At 39.1% G+C, this 19,485-nt stretch overlaps 1 protein-coding gene and 1 long non-coding RNA gene across 10 annotated transcripts in view; one reads left to right on the top strand and one right to left on the bottom strand.

Annotated features, from left to right (window-relative positions):
* The window catches only part of SLC20A2 (solute carrier family 20 member 2), a 106,689-nt gene that overhangs the window by 27,476 nt on the left and 59,728 nt on the right, over positions 1-19,485 (top strand). For 2 of the 9 annotated variants that reach the window (XM_060653421.3, XM_060653425.3), the window contains exon 1: positions 4,991-5,231. The exons of the other annotated variants lie outside the window; for them this stretch is intronic. The gene's annotated coding sequence lies outside the window, so the exon portion shown is untranslated. Of the gene's footprint in view, positions 1-4,990; positions 5,232-19,485 lie in introns of those variants that run through there. 9 annotated transcript variants of the gene reach the window in all.
* Positions 5,544-18,945, bottom strand: LOC132691770 (uncharacterized). The gene is made up of 3 exons (XR_009615986.2): positions 18,824-18,945; positions 12,769-12,842; positions 5,544-6,659 (listed from the first exon to the last, which is right to left on the bottom strand). It is a non-coding gene; the product is annotated as an uncharacterized LOC132691770 (long non-coding RNA).

The following is a 19,485-nucleotide window of genomic DNA, read 5'->3' as shown; positions in this document are numbered from 1 at the left end:
ATTACTTAGCAGAGTTTTTAAAAAGAACTGTTTTTAAGAGTTTGCTATGTTTCTCTCTCTCTTTTTTTAGCTTACAAAAAAATGACTGCTGAAGAGGAAATGGTTTGCACTTTTGGAGTTAGAGGTTTCTGCTCATGTGTGGGTAAATTGGTACTCTAATCCATTTCTGAAGTACTAAAACAGGTTGGATAGCTGTGACCTATGCCAGTATAATCCCTCTGAAGCCTAGGATGAAAGAACCATCTCTTTAGCATATATGTGTAGTTGTAGCATTAAAGGCCATGTGTATTTTGTTTCAAATTATAGGATGGACTAAATGGAGAACTTACCACTGTAGCAGTTTTATAATCAGACCATATCACTGTTTCATTTTAGTTTGATTAACATAATAATTGATATGATAAAGTAAATATAGTAAGCAGAATTGTGAGTTTTAAGAATAACAGACATCAGTTAGTCTTGAAAGGTTTAGTTTGGAGATCCAGGGATGGAATGTTACAAATTTTTTGAAGATATGTATATTAGTGAGATTTTGCTGTGTAACAAATCACCTAATACTAGTGACTTAGACAAACAAACATATGATGCCTCACAATAACATAGGTCACTGACGTGGTTCTTTTGGTTTGGGCTAGCCTGGCTGGTCTCTGCAGGTGGCTGGCAGCCCTGCTGGAGCCACACAGTCTACGATGGCCTGCTGCACATGTCCGGAGTTGTCCTGCTGGCTGGTGCGGGAGCCTTGGCAGAAGGTGGCACATCTTTGTCCCAGATGGTCATCATCAGTGGGCTGGCCAGGGCTTCTTCATGAGGTGTTCTTGGGGTCCAAAGTGCAGCAAGAGAGGGCGAGCCCCCATGGGTCAGGACTTTTCAACTTTGCTCTTGTCTTGCAGGCCAAAGGGTGTGGATATAGGGAAGCAGGAACAAATAGGGGGTCATTACTGCAACAGTCTGCCAAGATAGGGAATTCATGAATGTGCTTAGTTAGTGTCCCTAAATTCTGATTGATCCTTAGGCCAGCAACATGAGGTGATCAAATAGAGAAAATCAGGCTGTCAAAGCTACACAGTTTTCAGAGGGATAGTCTATAGACCCTAGGCTCCCCTGAAATACTTAGTAATCATTTGAAGCCCCTTTCAACTTTTTTTTTTTTTTTTTTGAAGCCTTGAGCTATAAAAGTCGGGAACCTTTAATCCTTCCTCACTCAGTAAATATCCCAAATTGATCTTCAGCAAAGACTATGTTGATGGCAGAAGGGGTGTGATCATGATGGCTACAGCTGTTTATTGAGAGCTCATGTGTGCTGGTGCTATATGGCATCTCAGGGAGTTTTAACACTGGCCCTTGATGTTGGCATTATTACCCTTGTTTTACAGGTAAGGAAGCAGAGTCATAGAGGTTAGCTGAGTTCCCTGAAGTCATAGAGCTGGTAGGTGGGAGACTACATTTTGTACCCAGCTCTTTCTGACTCCACAGCTGCATCCAAAGAAGAGTTGCTTACCTAGTGGGTTGATCATGTATTTTTCCAGCATGGAGGCTTTGAGTATTTTATGTCATCCTCTGAAAAACTGAGAACCATGGAGATACATGAGGGTTTTTTTCCCCCCTTTCTACTCTTTCCCTACCCCACCACCCTCACTAGTTGGACCAAATAACCAGATTTAATTTGAAGATGATAAAAGCTCGGAATGGAAATTTTACTGCGGGTCCAGATGTGATTTTTAAATATTTCAGAAGGGGCATCTGGGTGGCAATTCGTGGTTCATGGGTTCAAGCCCTGAGTTGGGCTGTGTGCTGACAGCTCAGAGCCTGGAGCCTGCTTTGGATTCTGTCTCCTCTCTCTCTCTGCCCCTCCCCCGCTTGCGCTAGCTCGCTCTCTCTCTCTCTCTCTCTGTCTCAAAACTAAATAATTATTAAAAAAAAACCCTTCATGTAAAAAATAAACTACATCTCTTCCCCACTCTGCCCCAGTTGTGCTCCCAGAGCACAGAGCACATCACTGTGTCTTTGTGCTTACCAGAACGTTGTTTGGGTGGGTCTGCCCTTCGCACCAGAATCTTGTCTGCCCTCCCTGTATTAGCAGCACCTAGCCCCGAACAGGAGCATTCCAGTATCTGGTACATGATTTTATAACTGAATTCCATGCCTGGGGGGAAATTCTTTCCTTCTTTCCTTCTCCCTCCTTTTGGGCTATTCATCCTCCTTTGGTCCTGTCTTTCTCCTTCCTAGATCATTTTTCCTCCCCCCGCCCCTGATCTTCTGATCTTCAGCTTTCCTCAGCTTTCCATTTCTCCCACCAACTCATTAGTCATTTTTATATTCATTACATGTTGAAATGATAGTATCTTGGATATATTGAGTTAAACCAAATATATTATTCAAATTAATTTTACCTGTTATTTTTATTATTTTTTTACCTTACTACGAGAAAATTTAAAATTATGTATGTGGCTACTCTAGAGGGTCGATATCCAGTTTAATTCATTAATATGAGTTCATAAAACTAGTTTTTGTTTTTGTTTCAATTGCATGGATCTGTTGCACTAGATAAGCCATAGATCACCATCTTCCTTCCACTTACATGGCATTGCCTGGCCTTCCTCCCCCACCACCAAAACTTCCTGAGAACAAATGGGGAGAATTTACCTTGCTTTTAATGATGCACATAGATTTTTCTCTACTGTCATAAGTATGCCTGGAACAAAAGTACAGTTGACTCTTAAATTATTTTCACTAATGAAAAGGAAGCAGCAGAGTGACTAATGTAAATTGGAGGATACACTATTTTCTTTGGAATGTTTTGGTTCTTCCATTTTGGAACAGGTGTGGCCAGTGTTGAAAGAAACAGTGGAGTCATACTCAGCATATTTGATACATGAGGAACTGGAAAACTCAGTGTTCCCTGCCCTCCGTATAATGGATATAAGACTTATCATAGTGTTCTTCTGTAATGCAAACTCCAGTGCCTAAATAAAGTTGGTGTATTTGCTTTTTCTTTCTGGTTTAGGGAAGAAATGTGTTTTAGCTTAGAAACTCTTTTTCCAGGGGTACCTGAGTGGCTTAGTTGGTTGAACGTCGGACTTCAGCTCAGGTCATGATCTCACGGTTCATGGGTTCAGGTCCTGTGATGGGCTCTGTACTGACAGCTCAGAGCTTGGAGCCTGCTTCAAGTTCTGTGTCTCCCTCTCTCTGCCCTTCCCTCGCTCATACTCTATTTCTCTCTCTCAAGAATAAATAAACATTAAAGAAAAAAAAAAGAAACTCTTTTTCCAAACTATGATAACAGGATAAGGATGATTGTGTCAAAAATAGCCTCACAGCATCTTCTTTTGGCATTAAGAATTCTAGAGTGAGTTTGCTGTCAATCACTAAGAGTTAATTATATTGATTAGGGCAAGTCATCTTTGATAGTGCCTTCTTGTTTCCTTTTAGCATAGAGTGGGAAATGCTTACCTCCAGTGACTTTGGGTTGGGGTAGTGGTGAGTGTACCTCTAGCTACCATCTTGCAAGGGTTTTAGCGAGTCCTGCTTACCATTGGGCAGTGGGGGTGGCATCCCAGACCTGCAGCTAGCAGTTTTTGTAAACAACTTGGAGGAGGTTTGTGCTGGTGGTTACCAGCTCATGCCAATGGGAATCAACCTGTTTACCACTTTGGGTGTTTGTGCCATAGGTGGACGGTGCTTCATAAGAGCATAGTCCTGTCTTAAAGATCCATGTAATAGGATACCTACCTGTGACAGAGAGTCAAGGAGTGAAACCCTGTAGCACAGACCTGGGATTTGGGAGTTAAGTAGAATAAATCTCTTACATTCTTCTTCTTCTTTTTTTTTTTTAAATCTCTTGCATTCTTAAACTAACATTTTAAAATCAGAAAAACAGCTTAGAAAAGATCTATAGGATTATAGCTAAATGGTTAATATGGAAGACATATATGTCATACAGAGGTTAGGAGGGCGATGGAATGATCCAGTGTTGATTCAGAATGAAGCCTTGGACAAGTCATTGAATTTCCCTGTTTTACCCATGTGTTTAAAAAAAAGGGGGGGTGGGGGGGGTGGGAATAATATCTCCCTGATGTGTTTGGGGATTTGAGGTTTGTAATGTGTTTTGAGATCTTTCATAAAGTGTCCAGTAAGACCAGAGTATGTCACCAGAACTCAAATGTTTAAAACTAATCAAAACCATCTTGAGTAGATGTTATGCAATTCTGTGGCTTTGATAATAAGTTGTACTTATTAAGGAAGTACATATATATATTTGGAAGTATATATATTTTAAAAGAAATTCTGTGCTATTTCTCGTTTTCTTTTAACTATCAGATGTGTGCTTGGGGTCTTCAGCTGTTAACTTGAGTGTCAACATGATTTATAGATGGTCTGTCATCTATAGAGGACAGTTTACCAGTTCCAGCTAGCCATGCAGTTAAATGCACTTCAGAATGTTTCTTGCCAAGGACGATGCCTTTTGCAAATGTTTGAGATGTTTGTTCTCACTTGTAATTTATTAGTGAACCTGTGTCCTAATAGCAACTCCTTGGAAGTGCAGAAGACAAAGCTAGAAAGCAAGTGAATGACATTGGTTCGTTTTATATCAAGAAAAAAGCTTTCATTGAAGAGTACTTGTTGTTAAACTTACTAGTTTGTATATTTGATTCCTGTTCAATTTCACATGGTACCACATCTAATCACACTGTGTAAAGAATCTGACAAAACGTCCTTTTACTTTGCTTTTCCTTGTGAGGAGCATACAGCACTGCCACCTTGTTGCCAAAGTTTTGTTTGATTTGAATGTGCTTAAAAAATCAAGTGAGCGCCTGTTGTGAAAAAGAGCTTACTCTTTCTTTGTCAGTACTTGCGAAAACAACTTAAAAGAAGTTAGTATTATTGGACTGAATTCAGTAATTAGCATAATCATGATGCTATGTATTGTTCAGCAGAGCACGCCCCTTGGCCAAATTTCCCATTAAGAGGACACCGATGTTGTCCTAGTGAATAAATCCCAGCACACATGATGCAAATCAGCGAGTTCCTGCCTGCTGCGCCGGTGCGGTTAATTTTAGCTGGGGTTTGTTCTAGGAGTTGTAAAACTGTTTACCCAAGTAGAAGTTAGTAAGCTGAAATGTGACTTCTCGGCCCAAGGTGATAGGATATCTATTTTAGACTTCAGATTGTGTTCATGGTCGGGAGAACAGTCTTCTGAAGAATTGCGGCTCAGATTTCTTTTGAAAGTGCTTGTAAGTAGTGGCTGGGTTTTTAAGATTTCTCTTTGTTCTTCTCTCCTTAAATCTTCCTAATGTTGCTATCATAGTAACTTTTCATCTCTTGGGAAAACTGGAAACTTTGGGGTGGCTACTTCAGGGGATTCTAAGAATGGTGGCAAAGGTTTTTCTTTACCGTGTATCCTACTGCAAGAAACCTACCTCATTTGGTTTTCCCAAGAGAAAGTATTTGATTCTTACTGTTTTTATCTTGGCAGAAGCAGTCTGTAGATTATTCCTTATTTTATCTGTTAAAATATTTGATTAATGGGATGGTTGTCTCATTGAGCTTTATTTCTATGGTAACCTAACTCTCAGGAAAAAAAAAAAGTTAAAAGTAGATTCCTGTTGTACTTACTGTGAGTTACAATTTATATGCAGAAATAATGGGAGTGTCATATGTAATTGTGTAAAATGTACAGATGGACAGTTTTATTTTTTTTTTTAAGAAAGATTTCGTGTTTAAAAATAGACCCATATACCTCTAAAGAGAAGCACTTAAACAAATTAGGATGAAGGCTTTACAAAGTAATTGAAAGCATCCTCTGGAAGATTGAGTTAATTACCACAATTAACCAAAGTCATGAAATTCTTTAATCTTAACTGCTCTTAATTTAACAAGTCATTGCCAACTTAAATTTAGACTGAAGAAAACTAAAGATTTTAATATCAAATATTTTTAATTAAATCTGCATCACCTTGCTTAGTTTGAGGTGTGTTTTAATTCAGAGTACACTAACTTCATGCCAAATAACATGCTTATAACAGAGAACCAGGCTGGACATTTCTTTAACCAATTAACAAATAAATTCTATCCCCTCTAGGAATATTGACCTTAATGAAGCAGTTCTAGTAGGTGCTGTGGTAGCTCCTCACCAGGCATCTGTGCCCATGTCATCTGTGTGAGCGAGGAGGGAGGCATTCCCTCAAATGCCATTTTCCATTTTGAAAGCTTTATTCAAAGACTTCTTTGTTATTATATACTGTCTGATTTTAAATCCAAATGACCTAAGGTGTCAACAATGAAAGGAAGTGTTTCAGTGGTACATTTAGTAGGAAAAGAATGTAAGAAGGAAAAACAGAACTGCGTTCTTGAGCTATTTTTAGAAAGAAACTCCTATTAAAACAAGTTTTTTTGTTGAGCAGAAGAGAAATTTGCAGTCCAGATTCATTGTAATTATAATAGAAAAGTCTAATACCGTCTTTAATAGTAAAAAGGACTTTGTTACAGTATTTGCTTCATAATACATACTTTCATTGCAAGAAAGTCACCACTCTTATTCTTACATTTAATTGTTAATAAGGCGCCATCTGAATGTCCGCGGAGTGTTTTTAAAGGTGCATTGTAGTTGGATCCTAGATCGTTTTCAAGCTGTTATTCATTCCCTCAGTTGTAGCTCAGTCCTGTGAAAAAGAAAAGCTGTTCAAAATGTATCCATTTTTAAAATTTAACAGAAGTTTCCATAGGTATTTTTACTAGAGGAAGCTTGTGTTCTTCTAGGAGGAGTTGCTAAAATGCTCATAAACACTTTGAGAGTGTCCGTTTTAATGATTTATGTGCTGTGAGAGAGTGATACAGGTGAATGAAAGGGAAGATCATTTTAATGATGTAAGCGTCAGTGTGGGAATTTGTTCTGTTTGCTGGGGTGTGATTCCCTTCACTCCTTCTTATCTTGTGTGCCTGATGAAGTGATACCGGTTATTGTTCCCTGGTCAGTAAAGTCTCTGTTGACTAGTTATGACCTTGGGCATGACAGATCACAGTGAGCTCAGCTCCTGGTCACAAATGGGGGTCCAGATGCTGAGCAGCAGGGCGGCTTTGGGGCCTGTGGAAAGAGCCCAGCAGCCCACGGTTCCACGCCTGTGCTGTGCACACCTGTACCTTCCATCATGGTTGCCCTCCCTGCGGTTGACTGTGTGTGTCTGTCCTCCAGTCCTGTTTAAACCGCTTTCCCTGGCAGCCTGCCTTTTCCTCCTAGCCCTCTGCCTCTTAAAATAGTTACAGACCCAGAGGCTCTGACAGAGTAGCTCCTGACTGCAGTAGGTTTATTTTACTCTTTATTCCTAGAGAATTAGCCTTCTGCTCCGAAGCTGCTTAGGGAAGCAACGAAGAATCTTTTTGGGGGTTCTCTTCATCCACTTGAGGGTTTATGTAATAGATAACTTGTCTGTGTGGTTATATGGGAACTTACATTATCTAACAGGTTGCCTTTTGGCTTGGAGCTGGATGCAAGTGCGCAGTGATCACATCTCTAGCTTGTGCTCTTTCAAAAGGAAATTATGTAGGAATAGGCTTTGTTATATTGAATTTCAACAGTTTTGTCTCATATGAAAGGAACAGTGTGCACAGGAATGCCTTGAGCTCTGCTTGTCTTGTATGTAAGTAGATGGTAATAGGATTGGACCCTCTGCTGGAATTCTGACTTCTGGAAATACTGGGACTGCTGTTATTATTTAGCATGTATTAAGCACCCCCAGAACACATACAATGCACAAAGACTGCATAGTTCCTACTCACAAAGAACTCACGTGCTAAAATTAGGCAATAGACAGAGACTGGGCCCCCGACATAACACACTAAGTAAACTGGCAGAAAAAATAGTGTGAAAGGGAAGAAAAGGAAAACAAAACGGAGCGGGGAGAGTTGGGGTCAGCTCACAGGATAGCTTTCAGTTCATCTGGGCTTTTGCCAAACAGGACAAACTGCTGTGCGCCCAGGGGTGCTCCTTCCCTTTCTCTTCCAGCAGCTAGGGAAGTGATGGAGATGGACTGAGCCCTGCAACCAGATCCTCAGCGCCAGTTCCCTGTTACAATTCTCCACAAAGGGAGGAGGTTCACTAGTTTCCCTGCACCTGGAATGGTTGTTATATGGAGGGCGTAAACTTCTGGTGTCTCATAAAGTCCAATAAAAGTAAGAAGCATCTTTCCCAGTATAATGAGATTTGTATAGAAATCTGACCTGGCATTCCAGATTTTCTCTCTCCTCCTGAACTGATGTGCACTAGATCTGGTTCCTTAAAACCCTGCACTGGTTTAGGATGTTGAGTCAACTGTTGAATTAGAGAAATGCTTTGAGCTTCTCAGAAGAAAGGCATTACGAAGGTCACCTAAGCATTATTGCAGCTCATAAAGGAGTCAGAGAACATGAATCAGAAGGGAGCTAATAAGGCAAGCTTCGGGTATTGGAGATTAATAAATAGGAATATACTGTATGAATCTGTGAGTCATTTTTCCCCTCATATGCAACCTCAGCCAGTCTCTCTGACTAAGGTTCTGGGTCTAGTTCATGGCTCCACAACTAAAAGAGACTTGGAGAAGGCTCAACCAAGAATGCCACAAAATGATTAAAGGGTTGAAAACTGATATCTATAATATGATGTTAGGGAACTTCTCTTATTTAGCCTGGAGGGGAAAAAATGCCCAGGGGACTCTTGAATTGTTATGCAAGTAAGTAGATGCCTCAGAACCAAGGACTGATGACCAACTAGTATCTATTTCCATTGAGAATATAAGAGTTCAGTCCAACAAAGCTTAGGTTAGAACCATGGTCCCTCACACTGCAGTCCTGGCACCTTGAGCATCAGCACCACGTGGGAACTTGTGAGAAATGCACCTTCTCAGGTCTCATCCAAGATCTGTTGATTCAGAACCTGGGGAGATGGGGCCCAGCAATCTGCATTTTGACAAGCCCCGTAAGTGATTCTGATGCACACTAAGGTTGGCGGACTACTAGATGAGATATAAAGAAGGGTTTTATAAAATGGGGAATTTGAACCCTGGAAAATGTAAACCTTTTTTTGGAAGTTATCTAAAAATGGATTTGTATTTGTGATGTTTTCAATATTCTCTCTAAAGTCTGGAGATAAGTGACCTCTCAAAGTCCCTTCTAGCCCTGACTTTGCTCTGGATTTCCTCTGTCACTTAGAGAAGATTAATAATTAACCAGGAAAATTTTGCAGTTACTTTTCTGAACTCAGTAGTTAAGACAGTGCCCATTTCAAATGAGAAGCAAATGAGAAAATGTGATAGTAATGTGCTCTCAGATTATATCACAGTGTTATTCAGTGGACTCCCTCTTCCCCATGTGACTTTTACACAGCCACCAGAAGGGGAATTTGGGCAGAGGTCAAAACAAGGAGCCTCTTGATGTTAGCTGGTGATTGATCATTTTGTGTCACAGACTGCTGGCTAGATTGGTCGCTTTCTTCATGAAGCCTATGTCAGAAGATAGGTGGCAGTAGGGGAAGTTTGACTACCCCATTTTCCCAACTCTGTCACTTCCACAGGAGAGCTTTGTTGGTGTGCTGTTGTATCACCTGCAGGAATGTCCTTCCCCGTCCCTGCCATGGGGAATTCCATGTGACACCCTAGATATAGGGGCAGAGCGAGGACCTAAAGAAAATGTAAGGATGGATGTGGTCAGCTTGGAGGCTGTCTGCTAGAGGTGAAGGATAGTGACCTGTTTCATCGTGACGTTTTTATATCTGCAGCAAACAATGGTACACATGCCAGGCACTTAATGAAATTAAGTGGTTAATTGCTCAGTTGAAATGGTCAAGGCCACAGGTGCTCTGCCTTCTTCAGTGTAATAAATTATCTAGAGTTAGGAAGGTGGTGGTTCTTACCCTTCCCAATCAAAATAGTTACTCCTCCTATGAGTCCCTCTACTCACCTCCTGCCACACACCTCATTGTGCTTTTTGCCTGATGGAATTTTCTTGGGTTGAAAACACAAACTACTGAGAGTGTGTCTATTTGTTATACTTTGTATAGCATTTAGTACAATAAAAGCTTTTTGTGATCATAACGAAGAAAGGGTTTTCTGAGGACATGTTTTGCCAGTGCTGTTTAAAAATTGTCACACAAGTGGCACACTGCTGTCTCCAAAGAAGACATGCTCTATCTTGGCCAGGGCACCATGGCTCTAATATTTTAGCCCTTAAAAATGGGATAGGTAGAACCCTTGGCTTTTATGGCTATAGTTAATTACATATTTGCAGAGTATTAAAAGATCCTTGAAGTGAGAAATGACAAGTGAGGGCATCTGGCTCGAACTTCAGTTTGCTGTGTAATGGGAGACAGGGGGTAAAGGTGGCAAGTGTATATACGAGTGTTGCACAACCTTCAGACTGAGTTGTGTTTGAAAAAACGGAGCTCTCAGACATTAAGCTGCAGGCACTGCTATTTCTACACCTGTGTCTGTTTACGGAGTATATGAAGCCCACCGAATGTGTTAGTTGCACACTGATAAGATAGCTATGTCTCACCAATGCAGAGGACAGAGGCAGCTGATTTTTAACATTCTGAGTTAGTCTGAATATAAAATATTTTCTTTAAAACCAGCGAACTCTCAATAACTATAAATCCAAGAGAAAGTTCAAACGATTGGTCCATTTGGTTCTTATTGATAGCAGGCAAAAGGCTATTTTTATTTCTCTACAAAGAGAATTTACTTGATAGTCATTCCCTTTAGTATTTCACTTTGGCAAAAATAGTTTTGTTTCTAAAAGCAATCTTATACCTAGTCCACATATGTTTGATTAAAAACGAGAGTGGGTAAGTGGTTTGGGCTAAACCTTTTCTCATTATTGTTCAGTCGAAAAAAAATTAAACTTGATGAAAAAGGAGGAGGAACAACCCCTTTGCTTATTATAGACTACTGAAGAATTACTGACCTAATGCTTCAAAGAAACATCCCCAGAAACAACTTGATAAGGTACTAGTTAGATCATATATGGTGTTACCATGTAATGCAACTCTCTGCAGCCATTTAAAAGTGATGGCGTTCTATCTATTACGAGTGAAACTTGCAGGTTACAAAATACATATGTATAACCGTTTTCTACACAGAAGGCAATTTTTTTAATGGCTAATGGCTTCATTTTCTTTTTTGAAAGGAAGGCCCAGGGGCTCCTGGATGGCTCAGTCAGTTGAGTGTCCAGCTCTTGCTTTCAGCTCAGGTTATGATTCCAAGTCATAGGATCAAGTCCCACATCAGGCTCCTCACTGAGCATGGAGCCTGCTTGGGATCCTCTTTCTCCCTCCCTTTCTCTCTCTCTCTCTCTCTCTCTCTCTCTCAAAAGTTAAAGAAAAAAAAAAAAGGAAGGTACTTATATGTACATGAAAAACAAATGCTTTGTATCAGATGTAAGCAATAGTTATCGCAAGGAGATTAGCTGATGTGTGATGTCTTCCCTCTTCTCTTTGGCTACCTATAGGTTTTTTGTTTTCTTTTTTTTTCTAATGAGCATGCATTATGTAATAATGAAAAACTTTCTTTTCAAAACAGGGCTATTATAATTCATTTTGATTTTGACTTTTTTATTTAATTTGGCAGTGGCCTCCCAGTGGCTTACGTAAGTAATGCATACTTCGATGAATAAAACTAGTAGTACATCAGAATGTACACAAAACAGTGGTTATTTTTCAGTGGTGAGCAAAGAGCACTTTTCCTTGCTTTACTTTCTTGTGTACGTACCAGGTTTTTTTTTTTTTTATGTGAGTGTGTATTATTTTTACAATGGGAGATTTTGACTTATTTTTAAGGCAGAGACTTGAGATCTTGGCTCTTGGGAAGAGGCCCATACAAAGTGATGTGTGGCATTTATTGATAAAGGTTAGTTTTGTTAATTCTTCAGGGTAACAGGTATTCAGCAAGGGTTTGCTTTCACTACTTATGGCTGTGGATGTTCGGTGAGCTCTAATATGACCTCAAATTGAGTAGGATCTCAGGTTCAGTATTATATAAAGGATGGGAGCTGGGGAACCCAACATTTTTAAGTCATTGAAATAATACTTTGTGTTAGGATTATTCATTTAAATTTTGTAAGGGACCATCATTCTTGGTCTTCAATATAAAGTAGTGAATTATAAAACCATTATAAAAGATAATATTTTGAGTGACAGTTACAAGGGATGATGGAAAGAATAAGTCATCTAGCTCGTATTTCCAGAGCACTTATCTTTGTAGTATCAAAGTGTATCTCACCAGTGTTTATTAAAAGTGATAGCACTTTAGGAGAGTACTGGCCTTCTCAATTCTTTCTGCCAAATGCTGCTAGGATGTTCTTGTGGCCTTAATCAGAAGGTTATTTCGGGTAACTATTTGGTCCTGGTGGCAGTTGATATAAGAAAATCGTGAGCAAAAACAGTAGGCCTCCCTTTCAACCCATTTTTGTGTGGTAACATGTGAGAATAAGTACTTTTGATAGTTACTTAAAGAGTCTCTCTTTGAAGTATATTCCTAAGTTTGGGCCTAAATGAGTAGAATCTGTCACCAGGTTTACTTGGGGACAGAGGTTTAGATTGAAACTAAATTGAATCCACTGTCAACAGAACCTTAAACTTAATTTAAAGCCACGGTGCCTTGAGAAACCAAAACGAATTTAGTAGCATGCATGTAGTATACCATGTTTTGGCCTAGCCTTTGTTTGAGGACCTTTGTTACTCATAGAAGAGTGTTTTCCTGGAATACTTGTAACTAAGAAAGCTGGTTTTTCAAGTTTCTTTCTTACCATTTTTGATCCTTATAAGGAGTGCTTTTCTGTTCATCCTCTCTTATATTTCTTTATCATCTTGTCTCTTTCTCCTGCAATTGTAAGATAGGAATAATCATGTAATTCCTCTCTGCACTGTTGCCTCTTTGGGGAAGTAAAGACATATCCCACATGGGTTTATCATCATTTTTTCTGGGTCAGGGAGGGGAGAAAGAGATGTCAGTGAGCTATTTAACCCAAAGAGTCAGAAATGCAATGGATAGAGTACTGTTCCAGTGAGATTTGTGATAGCCAGCCACATCAGCATGCCCTAGCTGCCAAGTGATTTCAACTCTGATGAGTCACAGCCCTCCTGCACACAATTTCAGCACAGATATATGATGTGCCACGGGGCACCTGGATGATTCAGTTGGTTAAGCGTCTGACTCTTGATTTGAGCTCAGGTCATGATCTCATGGTTTGTGAGTTTGAGCCCTGTGTTGGGCTCTGTGCCGACAGCATGGAGCCTGCTTGGGATTCTGTCTGTCTCTCTCCCTCTCTCTCTGCCCTCCTCTCACTTGCTCATGCTCTCTCTTTCTCTCTCCCTCAAAACAAATAAACTTTTAAATTTTTTTCATTAAAAAAATGAAATGCCACATGCCCTATCAAGATGGAGTAAAATAGGTGGCTACAGTTTGATTAATAGAATGCTTTTCAAGTTGAGTGGCTCAAAGGAAGAAAGAGAACATTTTTTTAAAATGATAGAGTGGATAAAAATATGTCTAGACTATATTCTGAGACTATAGACTAAATTAGAAAAGCTAAAAAAAAAAACAAAAACTGGTTGCTGTCAAGAGAAAGGGGGGCTTTGTAAGAGCAAGAGGAGATTGGAGCTCAGCTTAAAGATTTGGACTGAGTTTATTTTCTTCCTTTTTATTTTTTTATTTGTTCATTCATTTCTTGGTTTTGTTTGTTTTTGCCTTTTTTACAGACTAAAAGTGAAAATAAGGGGATATGAATGTGCTTAGCATAGTGAGGCGGTTGGGAGCTCATGTACTGTTACAAAGGTTTTAGAAAGAAAGTGATTGCTTTAAACTTGACTTGAAATTAAAGTGGTGGCTGGTGCAGGAAGAGAGAATTGTTGGGAGGTTCTGTCACTTTCTGCCTCAGCCTACTGTGCAGAGTTCGGTATCCCTAAGGACCTAGAGGGTGGAGGAGTGTCCAGCCAAGCACCTTTTGCTGTCAGTCCTGATTTTCACGATCTCTACTTCTGTTCACGTTCGTTTGGTTTTTCCTTGAGTGTCTTCAGGCTCTGTGAGACTTGTCAGTAACAGTTAAATAATCCAGAATTTTTATTTGAAGAAAAATGACTTAACAGCTTAATCCAGAAAAGCTTCGTTTGATCAGGTATAAAAACTTGACATTGTCATATTACAATGATACATTTTTAAAGTTTAATTTTTATTGCGTTCTGAGGGGAAATTACCCTCAATTGGTAATGATATAATGAAAAATATTTTTTTTTCTGTCTCCCCATTAAATATTAAGTAGTAAACTTCTAAGAACTCAAATGATCAAATTGGATCCAACTATGTAAGAACAACACAGATATAGAACTTACTTTCTTTCTTTCTTTCTTTCTTTCTTTCTTTCTTTCTTTTCTTTTCTTTCATTTTGAGAGGGAGTGCACATGCACACAGGAGGGACAGAGGGAGGGAGAGAGAATCCCAAGCAGGTTCCATGCTGTCAGCACAGAGCCCAACGTGGGGCCTAATCCCACAAACCATGAGACCATGACCTGAGCTGAAGTCCGGAGTCAGACGTTTAACCAACTGAGCCACCCAGGTGCCCCAGAAGTAATTTTTTTAAAGGCAAATCATGGCCACTTCAACAAAAAGTATATATAGTAACATTCATTTTACTATAAAATTATGAATCTGATGACACTATAGTTCTGTGAGTGTTTACACATGCTGAGGATTTTGTGACCATCAGCACAGACAGGATAAATAAAAATTAAAACTCCCCAGAGGTTGTCTTTGTGCCACCCCTTTGTATTTAGACCTTCCCCCCATCCCTTAACTCTCTGAACTATGAAAGTAGTCTCTAAGTTCCACACCAGCCATAGTAAAGGGTGAAAAGCCATAGTTAAGGGGGCTTAAGCACAACCTTTGATCAGTTAAGTGGCTTATGGGTGATTCTTCAGAAGCCAGACTAAAATATAAAAACAAGGAGGAAAAATCTGAGCAGGGAAATCAACAGCTATTCTCTGTGGAAAGTAGACTTCACAGAATTAGATCAGCCAAATAAACAAGCAAACAAATATCAGTAACAAAACCTCTAGGGTCTGGGAACATCAGTAACCAGAGTTGCTATGTTATGTACAGTTATAGATATATAACATATCTATAATATGTCTAGTTTTCAATAAAAATTTATGAGACATGTAAAGAAATTAGAAATTGTGACACATACACAGGAGAAATAAACTAGACAATTGACACTGCTTTTGAGGGGCCCATACACTGAACAAAACAAAGACTTCAAAGTAGCTATTATAAATACTCAAAGATTAAAAGAAACCATTTAAAACATTTTTTTTAATGTTCATTTATTTTGGGGAGAGAACCACAGAGCATGAGTGGGGGAGGGGCAGAGAGAGAGGGAGACACAGAATCCGAAGCGGGCTCCAGGGTCCAAGCTGTCAGCACAGAGCCCGATGCGGGGCTTGAACTCTGTAAAGTGTGAGATCACGACTTGAGCCAAAGTCATCACCTTAACCAACTGAGCCACACAGGTGCCCCTAAAAGAAACCATTTTTAAAGAAAAAAATGAAGGTATGGTGGCAGTGAATCACCAAGTAGTGACTCTTTTTAAAGCGATAGAAAATGCAGACATGATACCAGAAGCACAAACAACAAAGGTAAAAATAGATAAATTGGACTACATCAAAATTAAAAGCTTCCGCACAACAAAGGACACAATCAATAGAGTGAACAGGCAACCTTTGGAATGGGAGAAAAAAATCTATAAATCATATATCTAATAAGGGGTTAGTATCCAGAATATATAAAGAATTCCTACAATTCAACAGCAAAAAACAAAACAAAACAACAAAAAAAAAAAACACAACCAAACAAAGAAACAAAAAAACAATGAAAAAATGTGCAGAGGACTTGAAGTAGATATTTCACTAAAGAAGACCTGCAAATGGCCGACAAGCCAGTAAAAAGATGCTCATCATCACTAATCATTATCGAAATGCAAATCGAAACCACCGTGAGATATCACCTCACACCAGTTAGAATGGCTACTATATATAAAAAACAAAACAAAACAAAAAACAAGCATTAGTGAGGATGTGGAGAAATTGGAACATTTGTACCTTGTTGGTGGGAATATAAAATGGTGTGGCTGCTGTGCAAAGCAGTACAGTAGTTTCTCAAAGAGTTAAAAACAGAATTACCACCTCACATGGCAATTTTGCTTCTGGAGAAATTGGAACCTTTGTAGCTTGTCGGTGGGAATATAAAATGGTGTGGCTGCTGTGCAAAATAGTACGGTAGTTTCTCAAAGAGATAAAAACAGAATTATCACCTCACCTGGCAATTTTGCTTCTGGATATACACCCAAAAGAATTGAAAACAGAGACTTGGAGAGAAATTTGTACACCTTTTTTTGATAGCATTATTCACAGTAGCCAAAAAGTGGAAGTAACTGAAATGTCCATCGGTGGATGAGTTAAAAAAAATGTGGTTTATATGTACAATGGAATATTATTCAGCCTTAAAAAGGAAAGAAATTCTGAACATGCTACAGTGTGGATGAACTTTGAAGACACTATGCTAAGTAAAATAGGGCAGTCACAAAAACACACTGTATGGTCTCACTTATATGGATGTACTTAAAGTAGTCAGACTCATAGAGACAGAAAGTAGAATGGTGGTTGCTAAGGATTGGGGTGGGAGGGAATGGGAAATTATTCTTTAATAGGTACAGAGTTTCAGTTTTGTAAGATGAAAAGAGTTTTGTGGTGATGTTTGCATAACAATGCAAATGTACTTAATGCCACAGTACACTTAAAAGTAGTTAAATGGTAAGTTTTATGTTTATTTTACCACAATTAAAAAAAATGTTTTAAACATGGAAATTCTGGAATTCAAAAGTATAACAAAATGAAAAACTCACCAGAGGGATCAACAGTAGATTTGAGTTGTCAGAAGAAAGAATCTGCAAATTGAAGAGAAAGCCATGGAGATAATGCAGTCTGAAGAACAGAACGAAAGAATGAAAAAGAATGGACAGAATCTCAGAAGAATATAGGTCACTATTAAGTGTGCCAATTGAAGTATCAGAAGTAGAAGAGAGAGAAAAAGGGGTAGAAAAATATTCAAAGAAGTCATGATTTACAGCCTTACAGGTGGATGAAATACACTAATGTACACATTCGAGATGCTTAGCAGACTCTAATTTGGATAAGCATTAAGAGATCCACACCCAGACATGTAATCAAAATTTTGAAAGACAAAAAGGTGATGTGGATAGCAGCAAGAAAGGAAAAACTCAATTATAAGGGAACTTCACTAATATTAACACCTGATTTCTTATGAGAAACAGTGGGGGCCAGAATGCAGTTAAGAGGGCACATTAAAGTGTTAAAAGAATCCTCTGCCCGCAAAACTATCTTTCAGAAGTAAAGGCAAAATAAAAACATTTTTATCCCAAGTAACTGAAAACAGAATCCATTGCTAGCAGTTCTGCCTTACAAGAAATACTAAAGGAAGTGACACTTGACAGTAATATGAAGACGCACACACACACACACACACACACACACACACACGTGAGCTCCAGTAAAGGTAATTAAGTAGGTAATGATAAAAGACTGTATAATTATATATTTCTGCTTCTTATAACTGATTTCAAACATCACTAAAGAACAGCTTCTATCTGGTTGCTTTCTAGTTACTGTAATAAAGCTCTGTGTTCACATCAAAGCATCCTCCCTAGCCTCAAGTTTTCTAAAGGAAAAACAGCCAAAGGGAGTCAGTGACTTGCCCAAGAAAGTTTATCTCAAGCATCCACCAAAGAGTTGAGTGCCAGGAGCACACTCAGAATCAGGAAATAATATTCAAAGAAATCTTATAAACTGTCTTATCTCACTCATATTTTTAAATTACTATTTCCCATCATTCTTTGAGGGTGGTAGCAAGCAAATGCTTATGGTTTCTTGTTAGTAAAAAGATTTCAATTTCAGTTGTCTCAATGAGAGATAGGAGGAACTGCTAAATTTTCACCTGACTTCCTGCCCAGACAAACAATGTTTTAGACTTACTGCCTTGTTTAGACTGTTTACACTGTGAATTTGGGTGGAATTGAATTAAGTTTGCAGACTTCTGATAAAGCACTTCAGAGGCCTGAACCAACTTTCAGGCCTGAACCAACCAGTTTTTGAATTGCAAAAAAGGAAAAGTCTGACTGAATCAATTAATAATTATTTGTTCCCTCTTGCTTTTTCTGCTGCCTAAGAACTATTGCTTAAGAACCTCTGGAATGAAAATAAGAGCTATGGAGCTGTAAGTTGAGCATGGAAAATAGTTGAGATAATAATCTCCATCTATCCACTCTTCTATTTATGTTAATGTTCTATTAATAGAAAGAATATGTAGTAGTATCAGGAATCAATGTTTTTATAAGTACCATTCATATTTCTGTTGAGCTTGTATAATCAAAACAAAATTAGCAAATAAATATGTAGGAACCAGGATACCCATACATAGTCCCATTTTAAACTGTAGCTGAAGGGAAAGTATTTCCTTAATACAGCTCCTAGAGCTTAGCCAGACAGCCCAACACTTCAGGGCACAGAACTGGAACAGTTCTGTTCCTACCTACATGGTAGGTACCTACAACATTCCAGCAAGGGGGTCATAATCCTTAAAAAAACAAAAACAAAGAAACTCTTAGCAGCTTTCACGTTTCTTTTTTTTCAAATTAATTATTTTTTGAGAGAGAAAGAGAAAGCACTAGTAAGCAAGGGGCAGAGAGAGAGAGGGAGAGTGTGGAGCCCTGAGCCGGTTCGGTTCGTGCTCACCTGATGCAGGACTCATGCTCACCTGAAGCGGGGCGCGAGCTCACCTGATGCCGGGCTTGAACTCATGACCGACTGAACCACCCCAGGCGCCCCTAATTCCACATTTCTGATGGGAGCACACTGCAGTGTGCAACAAGCCATTCAGTTACAAATTTTTTCTTCCTCTCCAAGGGCAGTCTTACTACAATGAAAGACTGTTTGCCATATCTCCAAATTTGATAGAGTGGCCAATATTTATTTCATTATAGTAACTTTGTGGAATCATGAAATTTGAAATAGAAACAACTGGGGTGCTCAGCCGGCTCAGTCAATGGAGCATGTGACTCTTGATCTTGGAATTGTGGGTTCGAGCCCCACGTTGGGTGTAAGTATTACTTAAAAACAAGGGTGCCTGTTTGGCTCAGTCAGTTGAGCATCTGACTTTGGCTCAGGTCATGATCTCACGGTTGGTGGGTTCGAGCCTGGCGTTGGGCTCTGTGCTGACAGCTTGGAGCCTGGAACCTGCTTCTGATTCTGTGTTTCCCTCTCTCTCTGCCCCTCCCCTGCTCATGCTCTGTCTCTTTCTCTCTCTCAAAAATAAATAAACATTAAAAAAACAATTTAAAAAACCAAAATCTTTTTAAAAAATAAAAAATAAAATAGAAACATTAAAGCTTTTTTAA

This window comes from Panthera onca, chromosome B1, assembly GCF_046562875.1.
Source record: "Panthera onca isolate mPanOnc1 chromosome B1, mPanOnc1 haplotype 2, whole genome shotgun sequence".
NCBI classification, from domain to species: Eukaryota; Metazoa; Chordata; class Mammalia; order Carnivora; family Felidae; genus Panthera; species Panthera onca.
The sequence above is the reverse complement of the archived record's forward strand: the minus strand, read 5'-3'. Positions and strand labels throughout refer to the sequence as shown.